This window comes from Procambarus clarkii, chromosome 88 (assembly GCF_040958095.1).
Source record: "Procambarus clarkii isolate CNS0578487 chromosome 88, FALCON_Pclarkii_2.0, whole genome shotgun sequence".
Lineage (NCBI taxonomy): Eukaryota > Metazoa > Arthropoda > Malacostraca > Decapoda > Cambaridae > Procambarus > Procambarus clarkii.
The window spans coordinates 16,370,177-16,391,483 of NC_091237.1; the positions used below are offsets into that span (position 1 = coordinate 16,370,177).

Consider the following 21,307-nt stretch of genomic DNA (forward strand, 5'->3'; position numbering starts at 1 on the left):
GACGCACAAGGAAAAGGTCATGAAGATCACCCCCCCCCCCCCCCCCCTCAACATCTTGTGGATGTTGGGTTATCAAGTTCAAGCTTAAAGTAAGCAAGCATATTTTTATAGAAACATTTTAGAATCAAACTTACAGAAATCATAATCCAGTGAATAACAAGTACTACTACATTATCTGCAGACGCTAGACAAGTTATCATCTTCGTCATCAGACAAGTTCAATGTCTTCTTCAGAATTCTGCATGATAGTCCTTGACAGTCTGAACACATGGCAGAGCATTTCAGTCCAGATCTCAGACATTCGCATCAATTGCTACTGTTTGATTTACAAGTGCATGAGACGAGTGTTAACAACTCTGGCAGGATATCTGCCAGATATCTGGTATCTGGCAGGTATAGGGTATCTGATCATGCACATGGGTACCAAGGTGTCTCCCTTTCTTATCCATCCCCAGTCAGTAGGGTTCATCTCATTACCTTTCTACTGGTAAACCTCTAGGTAGATACGGTATGGATGCTGAGCTTCTGCATCACTAGTTGGAGACAAAGATGTGGATTCAAAACATTTTGCCGACTGGCTGGCTGGAAATCCGGTGATTGTATCTGTAGTACCATAAATCATCTAAGGTAGTACTGTTTTATCATCCAAGTAAGTGAGGTTGAAATTCTTCTTGTTCAACACTTACTTCTTCTTTGGTTGAAGAAGGCTTATGTCACAGTTATTTTGAAGAAGCTTCAGTGTATTACATTTACCTCTTTTACAGAGGACAGAGGTGGTGTTACAGCCTGTTACTGCATGTGCAAACAGAAGGACCTGACTAATTTCTTCCAGCAGGGTTTGCTGTCATGATATAATGAACACAATTTCTTATGTTTTAAATCCAGAAGCAGAGTGAAGGAACAGAACATTATCAGTTTCAAAAACAAATGAAGTTAATAGGTTCCAGGTTCAGTGTTCGCATGTGTAGGTAGACAAGCCATAATTCACCGACGGCTTCAAACCTTTGAGTATCCTCACCTGATTTTGCCATTCAGCCGAAGTGGTTTATTGGGGTGTGGCCGCTGTTGCATGCTGACAGCTATTAGGAGCCACAGGTTATATAGTGTGAAAGATATAATAAATGCAATTTTTTCAATAATATTTGTCATTACCTGTATATATTTCAAGATTTTTCTCTGGACTGATGTCTTCTCTCATTTTATTACTCTAAAAGTTGGTAAACTATACTCTCTCCCTCTTACCTACTTCTCATATGATTTATATATATTTTATGAGTACAGTACTGCAAACGTATACAGTAATTTTTGCATATTATATATATATATAAATGAAACTACTTTAGAGCTGCCATGTTCATCAACATAGTTCACAGATTGTTTTCCTTGATATACAAAATTTGCAGTACGAATACATACTTTTTATTTTCTCATATCAAGAATAAACCTGCTTGAATATCATCGGCCTGCTTGAAACCTCATAAATATACTAGTGTACATTATAATAAAATAGTTAAAATAGCTGTTAAGTATGAAGAATACAGTGTAGCCTCAATGGTTACAATGGTGGGTCAGAAGGACCTGGCAACCACAACAGACTTTGATTGTGTGACTATGGCTGCTTCAGTTCCCGACACAGATCTAGCACAGGCATACCCATATTAAAAATATTTTTTTTTTACATTGTCATTATTGTATTTTGATGACTTCACTTATGAATATAGAATAATAAATCAGCATTGACTGTATTGAAATGCCTTTTTCTGGTGGATCCTTGTTGGCTCCTTGCTACCTGGCAAGCTCTGGACCAAATTCAGCAAGGTCAGACCTTTGCAAGTCATATACGCTACAAAGAGAGAGAGAGAGAGAGAGAGAGAGAGAGCGAGCGAGCGAGCGAGCGAGCAATGAACAGAGGGAGTGTAAATTACTCAAACCAAGAAAAGACCACCAAAAAGGTGAGCAAATTGAAACATAAAAACAGCAAGATAAACAAAAGCATAGAAAGCAGGACAGCAAAACCCCAAGACTCATGAACCACATGGTCACGAAGCAGTACTCACATTAGTTCCACCAGGCCACCACCAGGAGGCTGAACACCTTCCTCCTCAATCCACCAACCTTGACATCTCAGTTACAGCCAGGAAGACAGAAACCCAAAGCTCCTGACCTGGAGAAGGGAGGTTCCATAGGAGTCACCAAGGAACCACCAGAAAGGCATTACATTCAAACCTACTTTTTTATTCAATATTTATAGACAAACCTGGCCCGTAAATCTGCAGCCACCTGATAAGCCGGGGCCCCAAAGTAAACCAAGCAGGAACATCGAGTAAAGGTTCAAGTTCAAGTATGTTTATTGAGACAATAAAACACATCTCAAAGGGATAGAGTAGCTCAGGCTATTTCTACCCTCCTCTACTTTCAAGTCCCTCAAGGGGGGTGCACAAATCCAGTGAGTACAAATCCACAAATCAGAGTACAAGAATCACATTTTACATTGCAGGTTAACATAGTAAACACAGCATGTAAGTGTTACACTCTTGGGGTCGCGTATAGGTACTGCTCGACAAAAATACAGAAGCAAATGCCACAGGAGAAAAACAGTCAAAAGATGGACAGCACTATCTGAAAAACAAGGACCTTAAGGGCACTGGGAAGGGATGAGGGGTTAAACCACAGCACTGCACAGGGTGTCATGTGGTGCTGGATTGAGGGTGCACAGAGCGCCACATGGCAATCGTAGGTATATCATAGGGTTCAAAACTGGCGTGAATTGGGTATGAGATGGATGCCTGAGGCCTCCAGTGATTGTCCGCCATTTTTAAAAAACCAGCGGTGAATGTAATAAAACGCTATTTTCTTGGCGAGACCCGGAGGCTCCTCCAGAGCTATCCTGGCTGATATGAATGAATTAGACCCTGGTATCAGTCAAAGCAAATGGAGTTCTAGACCTACCGGAGACCACAAGCCAGAACCTGGCCACCCTCAGAGAGGCACGAGGAGCGATGGCCTATAGAAACCCCCGTGTGGTTGGAAGCATTCTATGTCTGCCATCGACCGGGTCAGGCACCCAGAAAGGTAGGTGCCTCAAAACAAACCCTATCTGGTTAAAAAATTGCTAAAGAAAGCCAAACTGTTGGATAGAACTCTCCCAAGTGAAAAACGAGCAAACGAGCATGACGTCACAACCGTCACCGTGCCGCCATCTGCACAGCTCCCCCCCCCCTCCCTGGGATGGGAAAGGGGGAGTCCCAGACCCCCATACCAGCTATCCACACCCCCAGTTCTGAGGCTGGATGTCAAAACATGCGAAAACTGCTGACTGGAGGGAGGGAGGGTTGCCAGGGAGCCAGAGGCTCTCTGTTTTCTGGGGGTAGCCCCTTTGGCTTCCCGGAACTACTTAACCAAAGATAAAATAAGAGGGACTTACCTAGGAGGTGGTCGCCATTCGCTCCTCAACTCGAAGTCGAGACAACTGGCTGCAACCGCCGACCCAATGCGACACATGTCCAACTAGGGCCATGAACACTGACTAGGTAGCGAGCGGCCAGGACCCTCTTCGACATCCAAAAAGCCCTGTGCCCAAATGTCAGCCCAAGACATGTTATCAAAGACGGCAGCCAAAGCAGCAATCTTACGAACGTCTTGGGCATGAGGATAGAATGTAGGCCAGCTGGACCGCATAACCCTGCGGATAACCTAGAAAACCCGAACCCTGGAATAGGGAAGAAAAGAAACAGGGTCAACCCAAACCACGTCCCCAGCCACCGAGCCGTGACACGCTGGTAACTGCAAAGAGCTGGAATCTGACACAACCATCCCTGGCCGAACCAGCCAAGCATCAACAACCCAATGACCCCTTCGGAAAGCAGCGGTCTCATTCTTCTCCAGAAAAGAAGGAGATGGCTGCGAACGAACAAACCTAACACCAGGATCAAAAGAGCAGAAACTTCTACGACGAAGAAAAGCTTGAAGCTCCCCAACCCGACCTTTGGACGCGGCTGCTCGCAGCTGGACATATGAATCACAGCCAGGTTGATTAGGTATCCTTTGGAGGTGCTTATCCAGTTCTCTCTAGAACAATGCGAGGGGTCGGCCAGTTATGCCCCTTATGTATAGTGGAAGCATGTTGAACAGTCTTGGGCTTCTGATGTTGATAGTTCTCTCTCTCAGTGCCTATTGCACCTCTGCTTTTCAATGGGGGTATTCTGCACATCCTGCCATGCCTTCTGGTCTCGTGTGATATTATTTGTGAGTGCAGGTTTGGGACCCCGAATGCAAGCTTAAGCGGCTCTGCCAGCACCGCACAATACCAGGCGACGGTATTCGGCATATGATAACAGTCCTGAAACAACCAAGAAAGGAAGGACAAAACAACCCGATGCAAAACAGAAGAGAACCTACGGAGGAACAAGAAATAATGCAAGGACCACCAGGAAACTTTATACTGCCGCAGAGACGAAGTACGCGGGTGGGACACCATCAAACGAAGCCACCTACTCACCATACAAATGGTGATAGACCCACATCAGAAAAACCAGACACGAAGATTTGAGAAGAAAAGAAAAACCCTACACAAGTACAATGTCACATGTGGAAGAGAGCCAGCAGCTGTATTATGGTGAAAACAAGCTGCACAGTACCTTGCACCCCCTACCAGTGACAAAGCTACCTCCTACCCAGAAACAAACGGGTGCATGAAACACCCCAGCTAACTCGGAGGGTGGGTAATCATTGAGCATTAAAAGACCACAGTGGAGGTAAGTCCGAAGTGACTTGTGGAAGGGAACCCCAAGCCACAAGGCCAGTACTTACAGGGCACCTAGGGAAGATAACCCTAGGTAGGGAGGTTTGTGCAAAGGTAGGCACAAACAGCTCAAGTACTGGTGAAATTACTCCTGGCTTGCACACCACCAAGGACAGGACCACACCACAAGGCACAGCACTAGAACAAGTCTGAACTGAAGCCAGAGTCGCACGATCGCCAGGTCTCACATCAGCCACAGATCTGGGGGTGTGGGGCTCCCCCCCCCCCCCCCCGGGGAGGGGGAAGCTACGCAAATGGCAGCACGGTGATGGTTGTGACATGCTCGTTTGCTTGTTTTTTGTTTGGGGAGTTCTGTCCAACAGTTTGGCTTTCTGCAGCATTTTTTTTAACCAGATAGGGTTTGTTTTGGGGCGCCTACCTTTCTGAGTGCCTGATCCAGTCGATGGCAGACATAGAATGCTTTTAATTCACACAGGGGTTTCTATACGCCATTGCTCCTCATGCCTCCGAGGTGGCCAGGTTCTGGCTCGTAGTCTTCAGTAGGTCTAGAACTCTATTCGCTTTGACTGATACCAGGGTCTAATACTGTACATTCATATCAGCCTGGATAGCTTTGGGGAGCCGAAGAGGCTCCCCCCTCCCCCAGGAAAAATCCCAGCATGTCCCACGGTTATGGGGAGCCTCAGTTTCAAAGTAGCCACCATGTCTGATGCACCATCAATGTCTACAGTCAGCCACACTGTTGAAAAACGACTCTCAGATGCTGAAATACAGGATGTATTGTTTGAAGATAAACATATTAGTAACAATGAAGACTACAGTCCTGATAAAGACCTTACACAGGGGTCTGACAGTAGTGATATGGACACTGAGGTGGACGTTGTGGAGTGTGTGTGTACTGTACAGTACACGCGCCTCGGCCATCCTGCCACGCCGCCCTAGGTCAACACCACTGGATGTACCATCACCACGTGTTTCACCTGACAGAGTCTACCAAGTGATAGTATAGGTGATGAGTCATTTTCTGGATTCAGTGACATAGGCTCAGATACAAGCAGTGTTGATGAACTGAGTGCAAGAGGCTTTGATGTTACGAGGTGGAGTTTTGCTGTGCCAGCAACATGCCGAGGCAAACACCAGCATGTCACACGGCCTGAGGACAAAGATGAGAATGGGCCCCTCGACATCAGGTGTTCGTGGTAGCCCTATACTACGCAGAACAGCCTCAGCTCCAGCCATACCCATACGCAGCTCTACCACAAGACAACAGAGCCGTGTTTTTGGGGCCTGTGCTGGTGGTGCTCGTGCTGAGGTAGGCAGTGGTGTTGGCACCAAAACAAAAAACATGGGTTTACTTGTGTGGGAAGATTGTGACAATTTTGTCCCGCAAATTCCAGCATTTGATGATACTGATGCTAGTGTGACACCCTTATGCCCCTATACTGGTGATATGGCTGAAATTGATTATTTTATGGCATATTTCGATCAGCCATTCATGGAGCATCTCGTTGCAGAGACAAACACACACACTGCAACTCATTGCCTCTGGAATTTTACCTGCCTCTTGAATGACACGTTGTAAAGACACGATTATTGAGGAAATGTATGTGTTTTTAGCAATGTGCATGATGATGAAACAAGCAAAAAAACATGTGATCCAGGATTATCGGAACAAAGACAGTCTTATTCCAACCCCCTTGTTCAACACGTACATGTAACGTAATAGGTTCCTGCTAATCCTCAGGTGCCCCCACTTTGAGAACAATGCTACTGAAGACAGACACGACAGACTGTGGAAAGTGCAGAAGATATTTAGTGAATTCTGAGGAAAGTTCCGTGACTACTTTGTACCAGCACATAATGTCGTGATTGATGAATCGCTAGTTCTCTTCAAGGGATGACTGGCGTTCAAGCAGGACATTCCATCAAAGCGGCACAGGTTTGGACTAAAGTTCTACATGCTATGTGACTGCGAAACTGGTATGGTCGTGGACATGATATTATATTCAGGTACGGATATTGATACACCAGGTCAAGATCCACACGGGTTCTCAGGCAGTGTCATGAAAACACTCATGGAACCATTGCTGAACTAGAGGTATATCTTCTACACAGACAACTACTATATCAGCCTCCTGCTGACCAGATTCCTCCTTGACCACAACAATGGCATATGTGGCACTGTCAGGACACACAGGAGGGAAATGCCATTGTTTGGCATTTGTATTGCAGTGGGTGAATGCCAGCTGAGAAAGTGTGATAAAAAGTTATCCATGCGCTGGAGGGACAGATGCAAGGTGAATATATTGACAACTATTCACACAGTGCAATGTTGTTAGACTGGCAAAGTCAACTTTGCATCAAGGGTGAAAATGTATAAACCTGATTGTATCATTGGTTACAATGAAAATCTGCATAGGTCTTACACCAACCATGATATCTCTGATCCTGCTAATGGATCACTGTGTGATTTATGTTCCTACAAGACTGTTTTTGAAAAAATTGATATGAATAAAGTATTGGAGGTGGTTGTTGAAGAGGAAGAGGACAATAGGGGGCAGATCATTTTCAGTAATAAAAATCACACAATCAGAAATGCAAGTTACAACTGGGATAAAGCTTATCTACCTGTTTTTGGCTACCTTTCGGTGGTTCCAGGGGTTCACTTCTAATGAGATCCAATCTCTCACCAGTTCTCTTGATTCCAGCTAGCTATCCGACATGGGCACCACAGCCTGGTAGATCAGGTATCCTTTATAAGTGTTCATTAAGTTTCTTATAAACAGGCATCTGATCAAGTTAAATAATTCCCCTATATTTCTAAGGAGGGTGTTGATAAGTCGTGGACTTGTTTTGTTTACGCATCTCTTACGTGAACTTATTCCACCTCAACCTTCAAAAGGGCTTTTTTGCACATTCTGCCATGCCTCTTGGTCTTTTATTTAATTATTTCAGTTTTCAGATTTTGAATCAGTTCTCCTAATATTTTCTAGATGTAGCTTGTGATGTCCTTATTTTGCCTACAATCCAAGGAATACAGATTGAGAGATTTTAAACATTCATGTAAGTATTGTAAGCATTCACTCTGCACCAGGCCAAGGCTCCTAGAATTCTATATTCATCAAGAATTGCAAAAAACTGCTATCACAGGCCCTTAACATCTTTTGGAGAGGGAGCCTAGATACTGGTGTTATCCCTGATAATCCCATAATTATAACAGCAGAGATCGTGCCACTCCACAATGGAGGTAGTAAAGCAGATGCAAAAAATTATAGGCAAATAGCTCTAACATTGCACATTATAAAAATCTTTGAACGAGTGCTAATAAGCAAGACCTCAAAACACATGTAATTAGTTTCTACATAACCCAAGGCAATATGGGTTCAGAACTGGGCACTCCTGCCTCTCACAATTGCTTGATCACTATGACCTGACCTTACATGCCATAGAAGACAAACAAAATGTTGATGTAATATACAGTACATAGATTTCACAAAAGCTTTAGACAAATGTGACCAAGGTGTTACTGCACACAAAATGGGCACAAAAGAAATTACTGCACTGACAAAGTAGGGAGATGAATCTGTAGCTTCCTAACAAACAGAACCCAGAGTGCATTACTCAATGAAGTAAGATTTGAATCTTTCACTGTGACAAGCTCAGTCCTCCAAGGTACCATGCTTGCTCCTGTACTTTTCCTCGTCCTCATATCCATATCAGATGTAGACAATGATACAAACTATAGTACTGTAACATTCTTTGGAGATGACACTAGAATTTCCACGAAAATAGACAATATAGAGACAGGGTCCCATGTTGCGTTCCAAATTAAAATATTTGTGTGCGGTGACATGTGACGTCATACTAGTTTGCTTGTTTTCTGTTGGGGAGTTCTATCCACTAGTTCGGCTTTAGGTAGCAATTTTAACCAGAATAGGGGTTTGTTTTGGAATGCTTATCTTTCTGGATGCTTGACCTGGTCGATGGCAGACATAGAATGCTTCCAACCACACAGGGGTTTCTATAGGCCATTGCTCCCCTTGCCTCTCTGAGGGGGCCAGGTTCTGGCTGTGGTCCCCGGTAGGCCCTCGAACTCCATACACATGACTGATGCCAAAGTCTGACATTAGCATATCAGCCTGGTAAAGCTCCAGGGCCGACGGGGCTCCCCCCAGAAATCCATTTGTTTCCCAATCATTATGGGACTAGTTTTTCATGCATGCCTATTGATTGCGAACAATTTGATACCAAAATGAATAACGTAGTAAGAAAGCTGAGCTGACAAAAGTGAAAAGCGTATAAATATTTGAGTGCCCGTGGTGGGTGCGTGCTCACAGGTAAAACTCGGCCTAACTTGGGGTGTGAAGTGGGTGGCATGCTGAGCCATTTGACCTTATATGAATATATCCCTTTAGAGCATTCTATTGCGAACAATTTGATACCAAAATGAATGGCGTAGCACAATAATTGAGGTGAGAAAACTGAAAAGCATATACACATTTTAGTGCAGGTGCGTGCTCACGGGAAATGCCTGGTCGACCTTGGGGTGGGCTGGGTCTCGTGCGCTGGGCCAGTGTTAATCAAGTCTTTCAAGGATCCATAGAAAATAACAACGTTTAATGTGAATAAGTTTCCATTACTTGGCTATATAAAAAAATGAAGAAATGAAAGCAGAAACAATATATAAAACACAGTCCAACTGCATTAATGAAAGAAAAAGCAACATAAAAGATTTAGGAGTAATCATGTCAGAAGACCTTATTTTTAAAGAACACAACAAAAATGACAAGTTGGATAATAAGAACCTTTCAAACAAGAGATGCCATGCCAATAATGATACTTTTAAGACATTAGTGCTCTCTAAGAGTGGTTTATCAGCCTATTAACCTGTCAATGATTTCGATAATTCTTCTATTACAGCCTGGCCAGCATGAAGCTGTTTGTCTTCACATAGCCAGGCTGATCCATGGACTTCAATAGAAACTTTTAAGTTCCTTCTTGAAATCTTCAACTACTGTTCCAGCAATATCCTTATATTTTTTTAGTTTGAGGTTGAAAAGTCATAGACCTCTGAAGTTTAGTGTTCTCGAATCGTGTCTATGGAATATAGACTTTTTATTGGATATATTTTACACTTCCTGCCATACCTCTCAATACCATATGTTGTAATTTTATTGTGCAGGTTTGGAACCTTCCAGTACTGTAGTTCCATGTGTATATTATGAGATTTCACTTATTCCATTCCAGAAAGTATATTTCGAGTGCTCTCTTGTGGTCTCAGTAATTTAAGTATACCGTATCACAGAGTCTAAGTGGGCCATAAAGGATCTCTATATTTTTTTTTTTTTTTTTTTGCTTTGCAATCTTGTTTGTCTTGAAAGGTGAGGGGGGATGTGAGGACTGAGAAATATTTAATTGGACATGGTATCATAGTATCAGTGCTATGAAGAGTATAAGAACCTTGTAATATATTTATGTTTAAATGTCTGTTGTGCTGTAAGGTGGACTTTTGAAACTCCCGACAAGACGGTAGCTATCACCTACAATGGGTATACTCTGCCCTCTAGAAGTATATATTCAAGTGCTATTATATAAAAAAGAAACATTCCCAAAACATTTTGTGATTGGAAAACATGATGAAAATGTAAGGAATAAATGTATGATGCCAGTTCTAAACTCAGTAAGAGATAATAAGAAATTATTTGAAAAAAAAATAATAATAATAATAATAAATTGGAACATTTGGCACTCCAGTTCAACACGAGCCAGCACTCATCCACCGTGTGAGTAGAGGTGAACAAGGACAGACATCCCTGCCTATGGTGTTGGAGTTCTGCCTCACATACAAAGCAGTAGTACATTTCTCTATCAGGTGTGGCACTATATTATAGAATAGGTGTTGAAAAATTTATGTTGTTAACACTTTCACGGCCTGATGACGGTGTCGATGTCATAAAACCAAAATACAGAGTAGGCCCAACGATGCAAACGGCGTCAAATTTTAACAATTTGTAAAAGCTCCATTTATTATCCAAATACTGTAGAACTTGTTTTAAAATGCGCGCCAACATATTCCCAACAATGAAGAAAAGCAGGTGTTGTTTACATGACTATGAAATTTATCTTATACTATTGGTAACATTGTTTTAATATTTGTTCTTATATGCAAATATAAGTGCAACTCTAAGGGAGCACTAACGTCTTGAATAGTATCATTGGTATAGCATCTCTAGTTTGAAAAGTTCTTGTTATCCAACCTGTCATTTTCCTTGCAGTTGTGACGGCTTCTTTATTGTGTTCTTTAAAGGTAAACTCTTCCAGCATGAGCACACCCAAATCCTTAATATTGCTTTTTCGTTTAATAATATGATTTGACTGTTTTGTACATGGTATTTGTTTTTATATTTATATTTTCTCCATAGTGCAGGAGCTAGAATTTATCTTCATTAAATACCATATTATTTTCTGTAGCCCATTGAAAGACCTGATTTACATCTGACTGAAGATTTCCTGTGTCCTCTATGTTGTCTACTCTCAAAAATCCCAGTGTCATCTGCAAAGGATTAAACAGTTCAATAGATTGTGTCCTTGTCTATGTCCGATATGAGGATGAGAAAAAGTACTGGAGCAAGCACAGTACCCTGGGGGACTTAGCCCTTCACGGTTGATGGTCCAGATTTTATTTTGTTGACTATTACACATTGGATTTTGTTACTCAGGAAATTGTAGATCAACCTGCCTATTTTTCCAGTAATTCCTTTTGAACACATTTTGTGTGCAGTAACACCGTCATCACATTTGTTGAAGGCTTTTGTGAAATCTGTGTAAATTACATCAGCATTTTATTTGTCTTCCTTAGCATCTAATGCCATGTCATAGTGGTCCAGCAACTGTGATAGGTAAGCGCGCCGTGTTCTGAAACAATGTTGTCCAGGGTTATGGAGATGCTGTGATTCCATGTATCTTGTGATCTTATTTCTTAGCACTCTTTCAAAAATTGTTAAGATGTTTGATGTTAGTGCTATCAGTCTATAATTTTTGGCCTCTGCCTTATTTCCTCCTTTATGGAGTGGTGCTATCTCAGCTGTTTTTAGTATGTCAGGGATAACACAGTATCTAGGCTTTGTCTCCAAAGAATGTGAAGGGCCTGCAACAGTGTTTTTTTACAGTTCTTGATGAATATGGAGTTCCAAGAGATGGGGCCTGGTGCAGAGTGCATAGGCATACTGTCTATGGCTTTTTCAAACTCCAGTGGGGATAGGGTGACATCTGATATGATTTGATGTTGGCATCACATCTATGAAAAATTCATTTGAGCAACGGTAGTTGCTACTTCTATGGAGGGATTTGATTTGACAAGTCTGAAGAGGGTTCTACTTCTTCTACTCCCCGAGCCCAGCCTAAGGCCAGGCTTGATTTGTGATAACTTGGTCCAACAGGCTGTTGTTTGGCGCAGCCTGCAGGCCTACGTCCACTACAGCCTGGTTGGTCCGGCACTTCTTGCAAGAATTTATCTAAATGCCTCATGAATACATCCACCATTGTTCCAACAGTATTTCTAATGCTTGCTGGGAGTGTGTTACACAAAGGTGCCTATTGCACCTTCTGTTCTTTACAGGTTCTATTCTGCATTTCCTCCCATATCTTCCACTCCAGTATACCTGGTTGATACCTGGTTGATGGGGTTCTAGGAGTTCTTCTACTCCCCAAGCTCAGCCCAAGGCCAAGCTTGACTTGTGAGAGTTTGGTCCACCAGGCTGTTGCTTGCAGTGGCCCACAGGTCCACATATCCACCACAGCCCGGTTGGTCTGGCACTCCTTGGGAGAAAATTATCTAGTTTTCTCTTGAAGATGTCCACGGTTGTTCCAACAATATTTCTTATGCTCGCTGGGAGGATGTTGAACAACCGTGGACCTCTAATGTTTATACAGTGTTCTCTGATTGTGCCTATAGCACCCCTGCTCTTCACTGGTTCTATTCTGCATTTTCTTCCATATTGTTCACTCCATTATGTTGTTATTTTACTGTGTAGATTTGGTACTTGGCCCTCCAGTATATTCCACATGTATATTATTTTATATCTCTCTCGTCGTCTTTCTAGTGAGTACATTTGGAGAGCTTTGAGATGATCCCAATAATTTAGGTGCTTTATTGCTTCTATGTATGCTGTATATGTTCTCTATATTCCCACTATTTCAGCAAATTTCTCCTGCTTTGAAGGGGGAAGCGAGTACTGAGCAGTACTCAAGATGGAACAGTACAAGTAATTTGTACAGTATAACCATTATGATGGGATCCCTGGATTTGAAAGTTCTCATAATCCATCCTATCATTTTTCTGGCTGACACAATATTTGCTAAGTTATGCTCCCTAAACGTTAGGTCGTCAGACAAAATTTTTCCCAAATCCTTTACATGTTGTTTTCCTACTATGGGCACATTTGATTGCATTTTGTATCCCTGTATTATGTTTAAGGTCCTCATTTTTACCGTACCTGAGTACCTGGAATTTATCACTGTTAAACATCATATTATTTTCTGTTGCCCAGTCGAAAACTTTATTGATATCTGCTTGAAGTTTTTCAATGTCTTCAGCCGAGGTAATTTTCATGCTGATTTGTGTGTCATCTGCAAAAGATGATATGAAGCTGTGACTTGCATTTTTGTCTATATCTGATATAAGAATAAGGAAAAGTTATATTGTTAATCTACTGCGCAAATTTGGGTACTGTACCTGTACTTCAACACTTTGAGCTACCCGGCGTGCACGCCCCAGCCCACCCCACCCCAAGGTGGGCCTGGCATTTCCAGTGAGCGAGCACCCCCACTAAAATGTGTACAGTCTTTTCAGGTTTCTCAAGTCAATGTCATTCATTTTGGTATCAAATTGTTCGCAATAGAATTCTCTAAAGGGATATGTGCATACAAGAAAAAAAACCCAGGCGTGCTACCCGCAACAAACCAGAAAATCCGCCGAGGGTTACCCATGAGCAAGCACCCATCTGCACACCCACACTAAAATGTGTATACAGTACTCTATTCAGTTTTCTCACCACAGTTTTCATGCTATGACGTTCATTCTGGCATCAAATTGTTCGCACTCTAAAGGCGCGCATTTTAAAACTAGTCCCATAATGATTGTAAATAAAATGAAATTTTAACGAATATTTTTAATTTTGGATGCAACATGCAACCCCAACGGACATCCGTATATACGCAATATCCGTCACCGATGTTAAGAAAGTGTTAAGTATCTACCATGTATATATTATTTGATACCTTTCCCGTCTCCTTTCCAAAGAGTACATTTTGAGAGCTAAGTTTTAAGATGGTCCCAATAATTTAGATGTTTTATCATTTCCACGGGTGCTGTATATGTTCTCTATATTCCCTCTAATTCAGAGATCTCTCCTGCTGTGAAAGAGAAAGTGAGTACCAAGCAATACTCGAGATGGGACAGCACCAGTAATTTAAATAGTATTAGCATTGCTGTGGGGTTTCTGGATTTGAACGTTCTCATAATCCGTCCTATCATTTTCCTGGCCGCTGCTATTTGCTTGTTTATGTTCACTAAATGTCAGGTCGCCAGACATCATAATTCCCAAATCATTTACATGATGCTTTCCTTCTATGAGTAGGTCTCATTGTGTCCTAAAACCTGTGTTTCATTTAAGTTCCTTGTTTCCACCATACCTAAATACTGTACCTGGAACTTGTTATCATTAAACATCATGTTATTTAGTCATTTAGACAAACTTAGTTTAGAATACAGACAGTCACACATTCTGTATTCCTTTTAAGAATTTAAGATTTTCCATACCTAAGTAATTGAGATTTGCCACTCTTAATCACATTTTCTGCTGCTGATTACTAGCCATAGTTGTTAACTGAAAGTAATTTTCCCATCTCCGACCAATGCAATTTTCTAATGCGAGCTAGTTCGGCCCACCTCTGCCCCCTTGTTTGGGGGGGGAGGATGGAGGCAGACCAGGTCAGTCACTTGCTCCACCACTAGTTCTTATGATGATGGAAACCAACCTGATGCCCTGGGAGGGAGGGAGGGAGGGAGGGAGGGAGGGAGGGAGGGAGGGAGGGAGGACGTGAATCAGGGAGCCACCGGGGCTTACTCAAAAATTGACGTTTCATTATATTCAACGCTGGATTTTTGGAGGAGTGGATTCTGGATTTTGTAGCTCCCTGAAGCTACCTGCCAATGGAGAAGGAATAAAATGGTTGTTACCAGGGAGGAGGAGGAAGCACCGTAGGTATTCAAAGCGAAGAAGAGACATCCAACATTGACACACGAACCAAAGCCACACAAAGGCTCTGAATACCGAGAGCATTCACAAGATACTTGTCTGCCAGAACCCTGTTAGACCGTCAAAACTCCCACGCCCAGATATCAGTCTAAGACATATTAGCAGACAGCTGAGAAAGCAGCATACTTGCTCACATCATAGGCACGAGGGTAAACTACAGGCTGGTTAAACTTGATGACATTGCAGACAACCTGAGAAATGTGAGCCCTACAACAGGGAACCAGGGAAACCAGAATCAACTTACATGGAGTCCACTGAAGCAGAACCAGTGGCACAAAGGTCGCAATCCAGAGCTGCCACCGGACACAGCACATGATGCACCCCCAACAGAATCAACCATGCATCCACCTCAGCCGTCAGTGGGGGGCCTGACGGCTGAGTGGACAGCGCTCGGGATTCATAGTCCTAAGGCTCTGGGTTCGATCCCCGGAGGAGGTGGAAACAAATGGGCCCAGTTTCTTTCACCCAGATGCACCTGTTCACCTAGCAGTAAATAAGTACCTGGGAGTTAGACAGCTGCTACGGGCTGCTTCCTGGGGATGTTTAACAAAAAGGAGGCCTGGTAGAGGACTGGACCGTGGGGATGCTAAGCCCTGAAATCATCTCAAGATAACCTCATCCACAACTAAAGTAGCCCTCAGGAAGCCAACCGACTCATATTTCACCAGAAAAGAAGGAGCCGTCTGCATACGAAAAAAAGCGCCCACCAACACAACAAAAGCCCCAGTGCTGAAGAAGAGCATGAAGCTCAACCACCCAACAACTGGAAGCCAGAGAAAGCAAAACAAAACTTCCCGAAAACAATCCTGGACCAAAGGAGACACCGTAAAATGAGCAGACAAAAGAAAAAGAATAACCCGGTCAAGGGACCAGACGGGCTCAGGCAGCATGAGGAGGTCGGAGGTGAAATAATGCATGAGAAAGCTTGCATAATGGGACCGTGGTAGTATCAACCCTGAATGCAAGCTGATATAGCTCCGCCAACGCCACAAGATACGAGGCTGCAGTATTTGACATAAGGTGCCAATCAAGGAAATGCCAAAAGATAAAGGAGAGAAAAATCCGTTCTGACACCGAAGAACAATGACAAGGGGACAGAAAATGGCAGAAGGCACGCAAAGAAATTTCATATTGTTATCAGGAAGTAGACCAAAGGTGGGACACCATTAATCCAGCTACCCTATCACTATAAAAAACTCGATATACACACATCAAAAAGTCCACACACGAAGCGTGGAGATGGTCAAACCAGCAAAGTAGGTCATCAGCCTGACATGCTGAAAGGGGTGGAGCCGTGGAAAAACACCTGGATTCAGACACTAAGCCAACAGTGCTAGAAACTAAGGCAGAGCCAGCCATAAAAGAGCCAGAAGGATCACTCATCCCCACATAGGACTCAAAACACACCAAATCCCAGAGCTGCACTCCCCAAGTGCAGCCAAGGCCACAACAGCAGAGGCCAAGACCAATGTAAGTGGTCCCCCGCCAAGTGCCCCAACTTCCTATATGAGTCAATTGAAATGCAGCTCGAGAAGACACAAGAAGCATACAATGGAACCCTGATGCTGACAGACACGAAGGTTGTCCACCACCATCAATGCCAACAGGAAAACCTGGGCGTGGAACTGCACAAGACCAAAGTCCAGCAAAAAAAGGGGTGGAAAACAAGCAGTCACTGAGAGACTCAAAAGACAAACCCCCCCAGAAACACCAGGAATACAGTTGACACTTCACACCACTCCAGCGTGTGGGCATGACAAAAGTCGTGCCAAACCCCAAGTGAAAACAAAGGATTGCAGACTATCCTGCATTCTGGAGCAGGAAAGATCCAGATTCTTGTAACACATCCAGTATGGGGAAGATGGAGGCAAGGTCCATCAGAGAGGTGTAAGCTGCGTCTCACGGAAGATACTGAAAAAGGGCCTTGCAATCCTCAGCAGAAGGGATTAAAGAGGTTGAAAACCTCTGTAAGGACATACCTGATGGGGCCCAAGGGCACACAGAAATAAATCCTATGGGAAACTGCACCCAAATCCTATTCATACAGAGAGGGAGGGGATACAAAAACCCTGCCTCTGTAGAAGATCCTCCTCATAGGGGACCAGGAACCATGCAAGGTCAAAAGGTCTCCAAGGGCCTATAGCCAACTTCCCCAAAGCTCCAGAAGGTGCAAAAAGAGAGCCTTGGAACAAAGCCAGCATCCTCGCCCATTGCCCGGGCTATGAAGGCAGAGTCCAAGGAAAGGAAAGGAAAAAAAGGAAGAAGGGGCTGGCTGAAAGGAAGACCTAGAAGCTTCAAATCAAATCAAATGTTTTTTTCAGGTAAAAGTACATACATACATACATACATTACATACAAGGTGAGTTACAAACAAAGTTGGATTTATAGATAAAGCTAGTACATACAATACCTAAAGCCACTAATATGCACAGCATTTTGGGCAACTATAATGTATGCTTCAGTGGGGCTATCAGGCTTAACTGCCTCCATGCCCAATTTGGAAGGGGCAACCCTCTGGAGCTGACTGAGCTATATCCCTGCTCCAACCCCCAGCCTCCAAATTGGCACAGACCTAGAATGTATGTGCCAATGTGCCATGCACGGCAAAATAGAAAACCTAATACACAGAGCAGTCATGACCTGAAACGCCCTAACCTCATCAGGAGGGTCAGAAAGAAGAGCAACACACGAGGAACAAATCCCATATGACTCAGGGCTGCAGATGTCACCAACCAAGCAGGCAACATGGTGGAGGCAGAATTAGCATCGCCAAGTAACACGGATGACACACAACCCTCAAACTCACACATGGCAAGAGCAGGTTCAGAGGGGATATCCTTTGAACCACTGAACCTGCAGGAATTTTCAGGGCCCGAAGGAAGGACCCAATATGACACCTGGGCAGTGGGATGTGATGCTAGACCTCTAATTGAAGGTAATCGTGCATAACTATTTATAATGTACAAATATGGAGATGACGTGTTAAGTCAACACAGCAGATGCTGGTATGGCTGTGAAGGCCAGCCTCAGCACACCAAAGTGTAGCATGCATGTATCTAATGCCCCCCAACCCAGCCAAAGTCAAGGGCTGGAAGTGTACTTTATACAACACGTAACCAATCTACATGAGGACCAAAACAAGGTTGAGACATCAGGACTGAGAGGCAAGAACAAGGAATGAACTGCCATTACTACCATTAGAAAGTGATAAGAATCATGCAGCTCATAAAAATTGCCAATTTCAGCAGGACACCAAGAAACTTTGTAAGTAGTGAAAATAAAAACTGTAGATCATTTCCCAAAGGTTTCTGTCAAGACACATGGCATGCAACATGAAAACAATGCAATGGGGAAACATAAGAAAGAGGCAGCGTGTGATTCTATGCCAATATGAAAAGGTTCACCAGAAGGATGTCGCGCATGTCACAAAGCTTTTGTGACAATTCCTATTCCACCTCAATCGGATGAAGGCAGTAAAAGAACATCTGCCAAAATATTCAAGATCCCTAGAATTTGGACTATTGATAAAACTAAATCCAAAGACAGAAGAGACTATGGTCAGTATCCAATGCCACAGAGCCAAGGACCTGGACAATACATCACAGTTGAGTGGCTGACTACTGGCAAATTGTTGAAGTGGAGCCAGACTGCCAGCCCTCCCAGGAATTAGGCCCTTCACCACTATTCACATCATTACCAATGTTGATGTGGACCTGCACCAATGCCAAAAACCAATACCCTTGTCCCACATGACGACAATTAGAAACAAAACCCCAACCTATCTTGGATGTGTTGGAAAAAAGTTAAAGAGCAAAACTCCAACACTCACCAGGGAACTAAACCTTGAAATCTTCAGAGGAAATCTATAGAGCAGCAAACCCCCTTCAAACTCAAGATTTCCCACTATGATCTCTGAGCTAATGATCAACATGCTACAGAGAAATCTAGAGAGTTCAAGATGAACTCAAGCCAGAGAAAAACCAGCATTGAATGTAATGAAACACCATTTTCTGGGTGAGCCCCGGAGGCTCCCTGAAGCTTTCCGAACTGATATGTGCTATATTAGTTTGGGTCATCAGTCATAGGAGTTCTTATGCTTACCAAGAACTGTAGAGGTGTAGGGAGCAATGGCCTATGAGTACTTTAAATTTAAAGTATGTCATAATTGCCATCGACCAGGGAAGGACCCCAGAAAGGTAAACAAATCAAAACAGATCACTGTCTGGTTAACCTGTGCATTCTACATCCAAAAAAAATCAAAATAACTCCCCTCTAAAGAAACCAAACACGCAACCCTTCATGCGACTAGCACTTCCGATCGTTAGTGTTACACCACAGGGTGGGGAATGGGGAGTCGGCAGACCACCACTCCAGTTCTTGAGCAATGAAAAACTGCCGTCCAGAGGGAGGGTGTTGGGGAGCCTCCAGGACTCGCCCAGAAAATTTCAGCGTTTCAGTACATTCAACGCTGGTTTTCTGTGGGGAGCCCCTTCAACTCCCTCGAGCTAGCTACTCAAAGATAAATAAATGGGGAGACTTGCCCAAGAGACAGTAGCCCCGCAGGTCTCAAAATGAAGAAGTGAAATGAAGAAGAGACATACGGCCGCAACAGGCGCCTCAAAGCCATACACAGTCTGGAAGGACTTGGAACGTTCATTAAATACCAGGTGGCCAAAGCCCTGTTAGACTTCCAAAACCACCGCACCCGAATGTCTACCCAAGACGTGTTGCTAAAAACCGCTGCAAGAGCAGCATACTTCTAAACGTCATGGGCATGCAGGTAGAATGCAGGCTAGCTGGATTTAATGACACTGCAGACAACCTGAGACACACGACCCCTGGAACAGGGAACAAAGGAAACCCGATCCATTCTTAAGAGCATCCACCACCACAGAACCAGTGGCTTGCAGGTAGCAGCGCAAAGCCCCCACGGACACAACACGTGATGCACCCCTGGCGTAACCAACCAAGCATCCACAACCAACGGACCCCTCCAGAAGCCCACTGTCTCATTCTTTATCAGAAAAGACAGAGAAGGCTGCAAACAAGCACACTGACCACCTGGACCAAAAAAACAGAACCGCCAGCATTGGAGGAGAGCATGTACCTCCCCAACCCGACTCCCCCAGAGGCAAAGATCAACAAAATCAAGGCCTTCCAAAAACAATCCCAAACTGAAGGGGCCACAACAAAGTGAGGAGAGGAAAGAAAAGAAATAACATGGTCTAAAGACCAAGAAGGCTCAAGCAGTGCGTGAGCTGCCAGAGGTGAAAAAATGGACGAGAAAGCGTGTAGAACGGAGCGGAAGCAACATCCACGCTGAACGCATGCTGGAGCAGCTCCGCCAACGCCGCGCAATGAGAAGCAACAGTATTAAGCACGAGATGCTGATCCAGAAAAAGCTGAGAGAAAGGACAAAAAAACCTGGTCCAAAATCAACGAAAAACCTTCACAGAAAAAGAAAGTGATGGAAAGACCGCCAAGAAACTTCATACTGTCGCTGGGAAGAAGACCGCAGGTGGGACACCATCAAAGAAGCCACCTGATCACTATATAAATAATGACACACGTTAGAAAGACCAGCCTCATAGAGCGGAGCAGTAAGACAAATCAGCGAGGTACCTCACTGGCTTGAGCTGCTGGAAGAGGCAGAGCCACAGAAAAACCCCTGGGTTCAAACACCGTACAAGCAGTACCCGAAACAAAGGCTGAGCTGGAAAACCATGGAGCCAGGAAAAGTTCACACGTTTTCCTGAGAGGATCCCAAGCGAGCCAAGACCTGGAGCAACAGCTAGACTGAGGAAAAGAGGTACAGAAACCTCCACCTCGACTAGTCTTGCCAAAATGCATCTACCATGACGGCCTTGCAGTCGGAGAATGCCTCACGTATAACGGGAGCCGCCGAAACCACACGGACGCAAAGAGGTCCGCCTCCGGATGCCCGTACATCCGCCAAAACCAAAGGAAGGCAGCGGTGTCGACCATCCTCTCATCCATGGAAAGAGGAATGAAGTGGGACAGCCATTTGCCAGAACACTGGACACTCCCTGAATGTGAACAGCACCGAGAGCTAAATTCTGAGAACTCAGCAGAAGAGTCACCAAAATTGACCAGCCCCAAAGAGCCACAGACCGAAGGGACCCCCTGCGGTTGAGAAAATGAACCACGGGGAAACAGTCCGAATGGAGTTGGATCACCGTGCCCAAGGGAGCCAAATTCGGTGCAG

The 21,307-nt window shown here is 43.9% G+C and overlaps 1 protein-coding gene across 2 annotated transcripts in view; it reads right to left on the bottom strand.

Annotated features, from left to right (window-relative positions):
- The window catches only part of LOC123745844 (nuclear receptor-binding protein homolog), a 125,917-nt gene that overhangs the window by 22,333 nt on the left and 82,277 nt on the right, over nt 1-21,307 (bottom strand). The gene's annotated exons all lie outside the window — the stretch shown is intronic.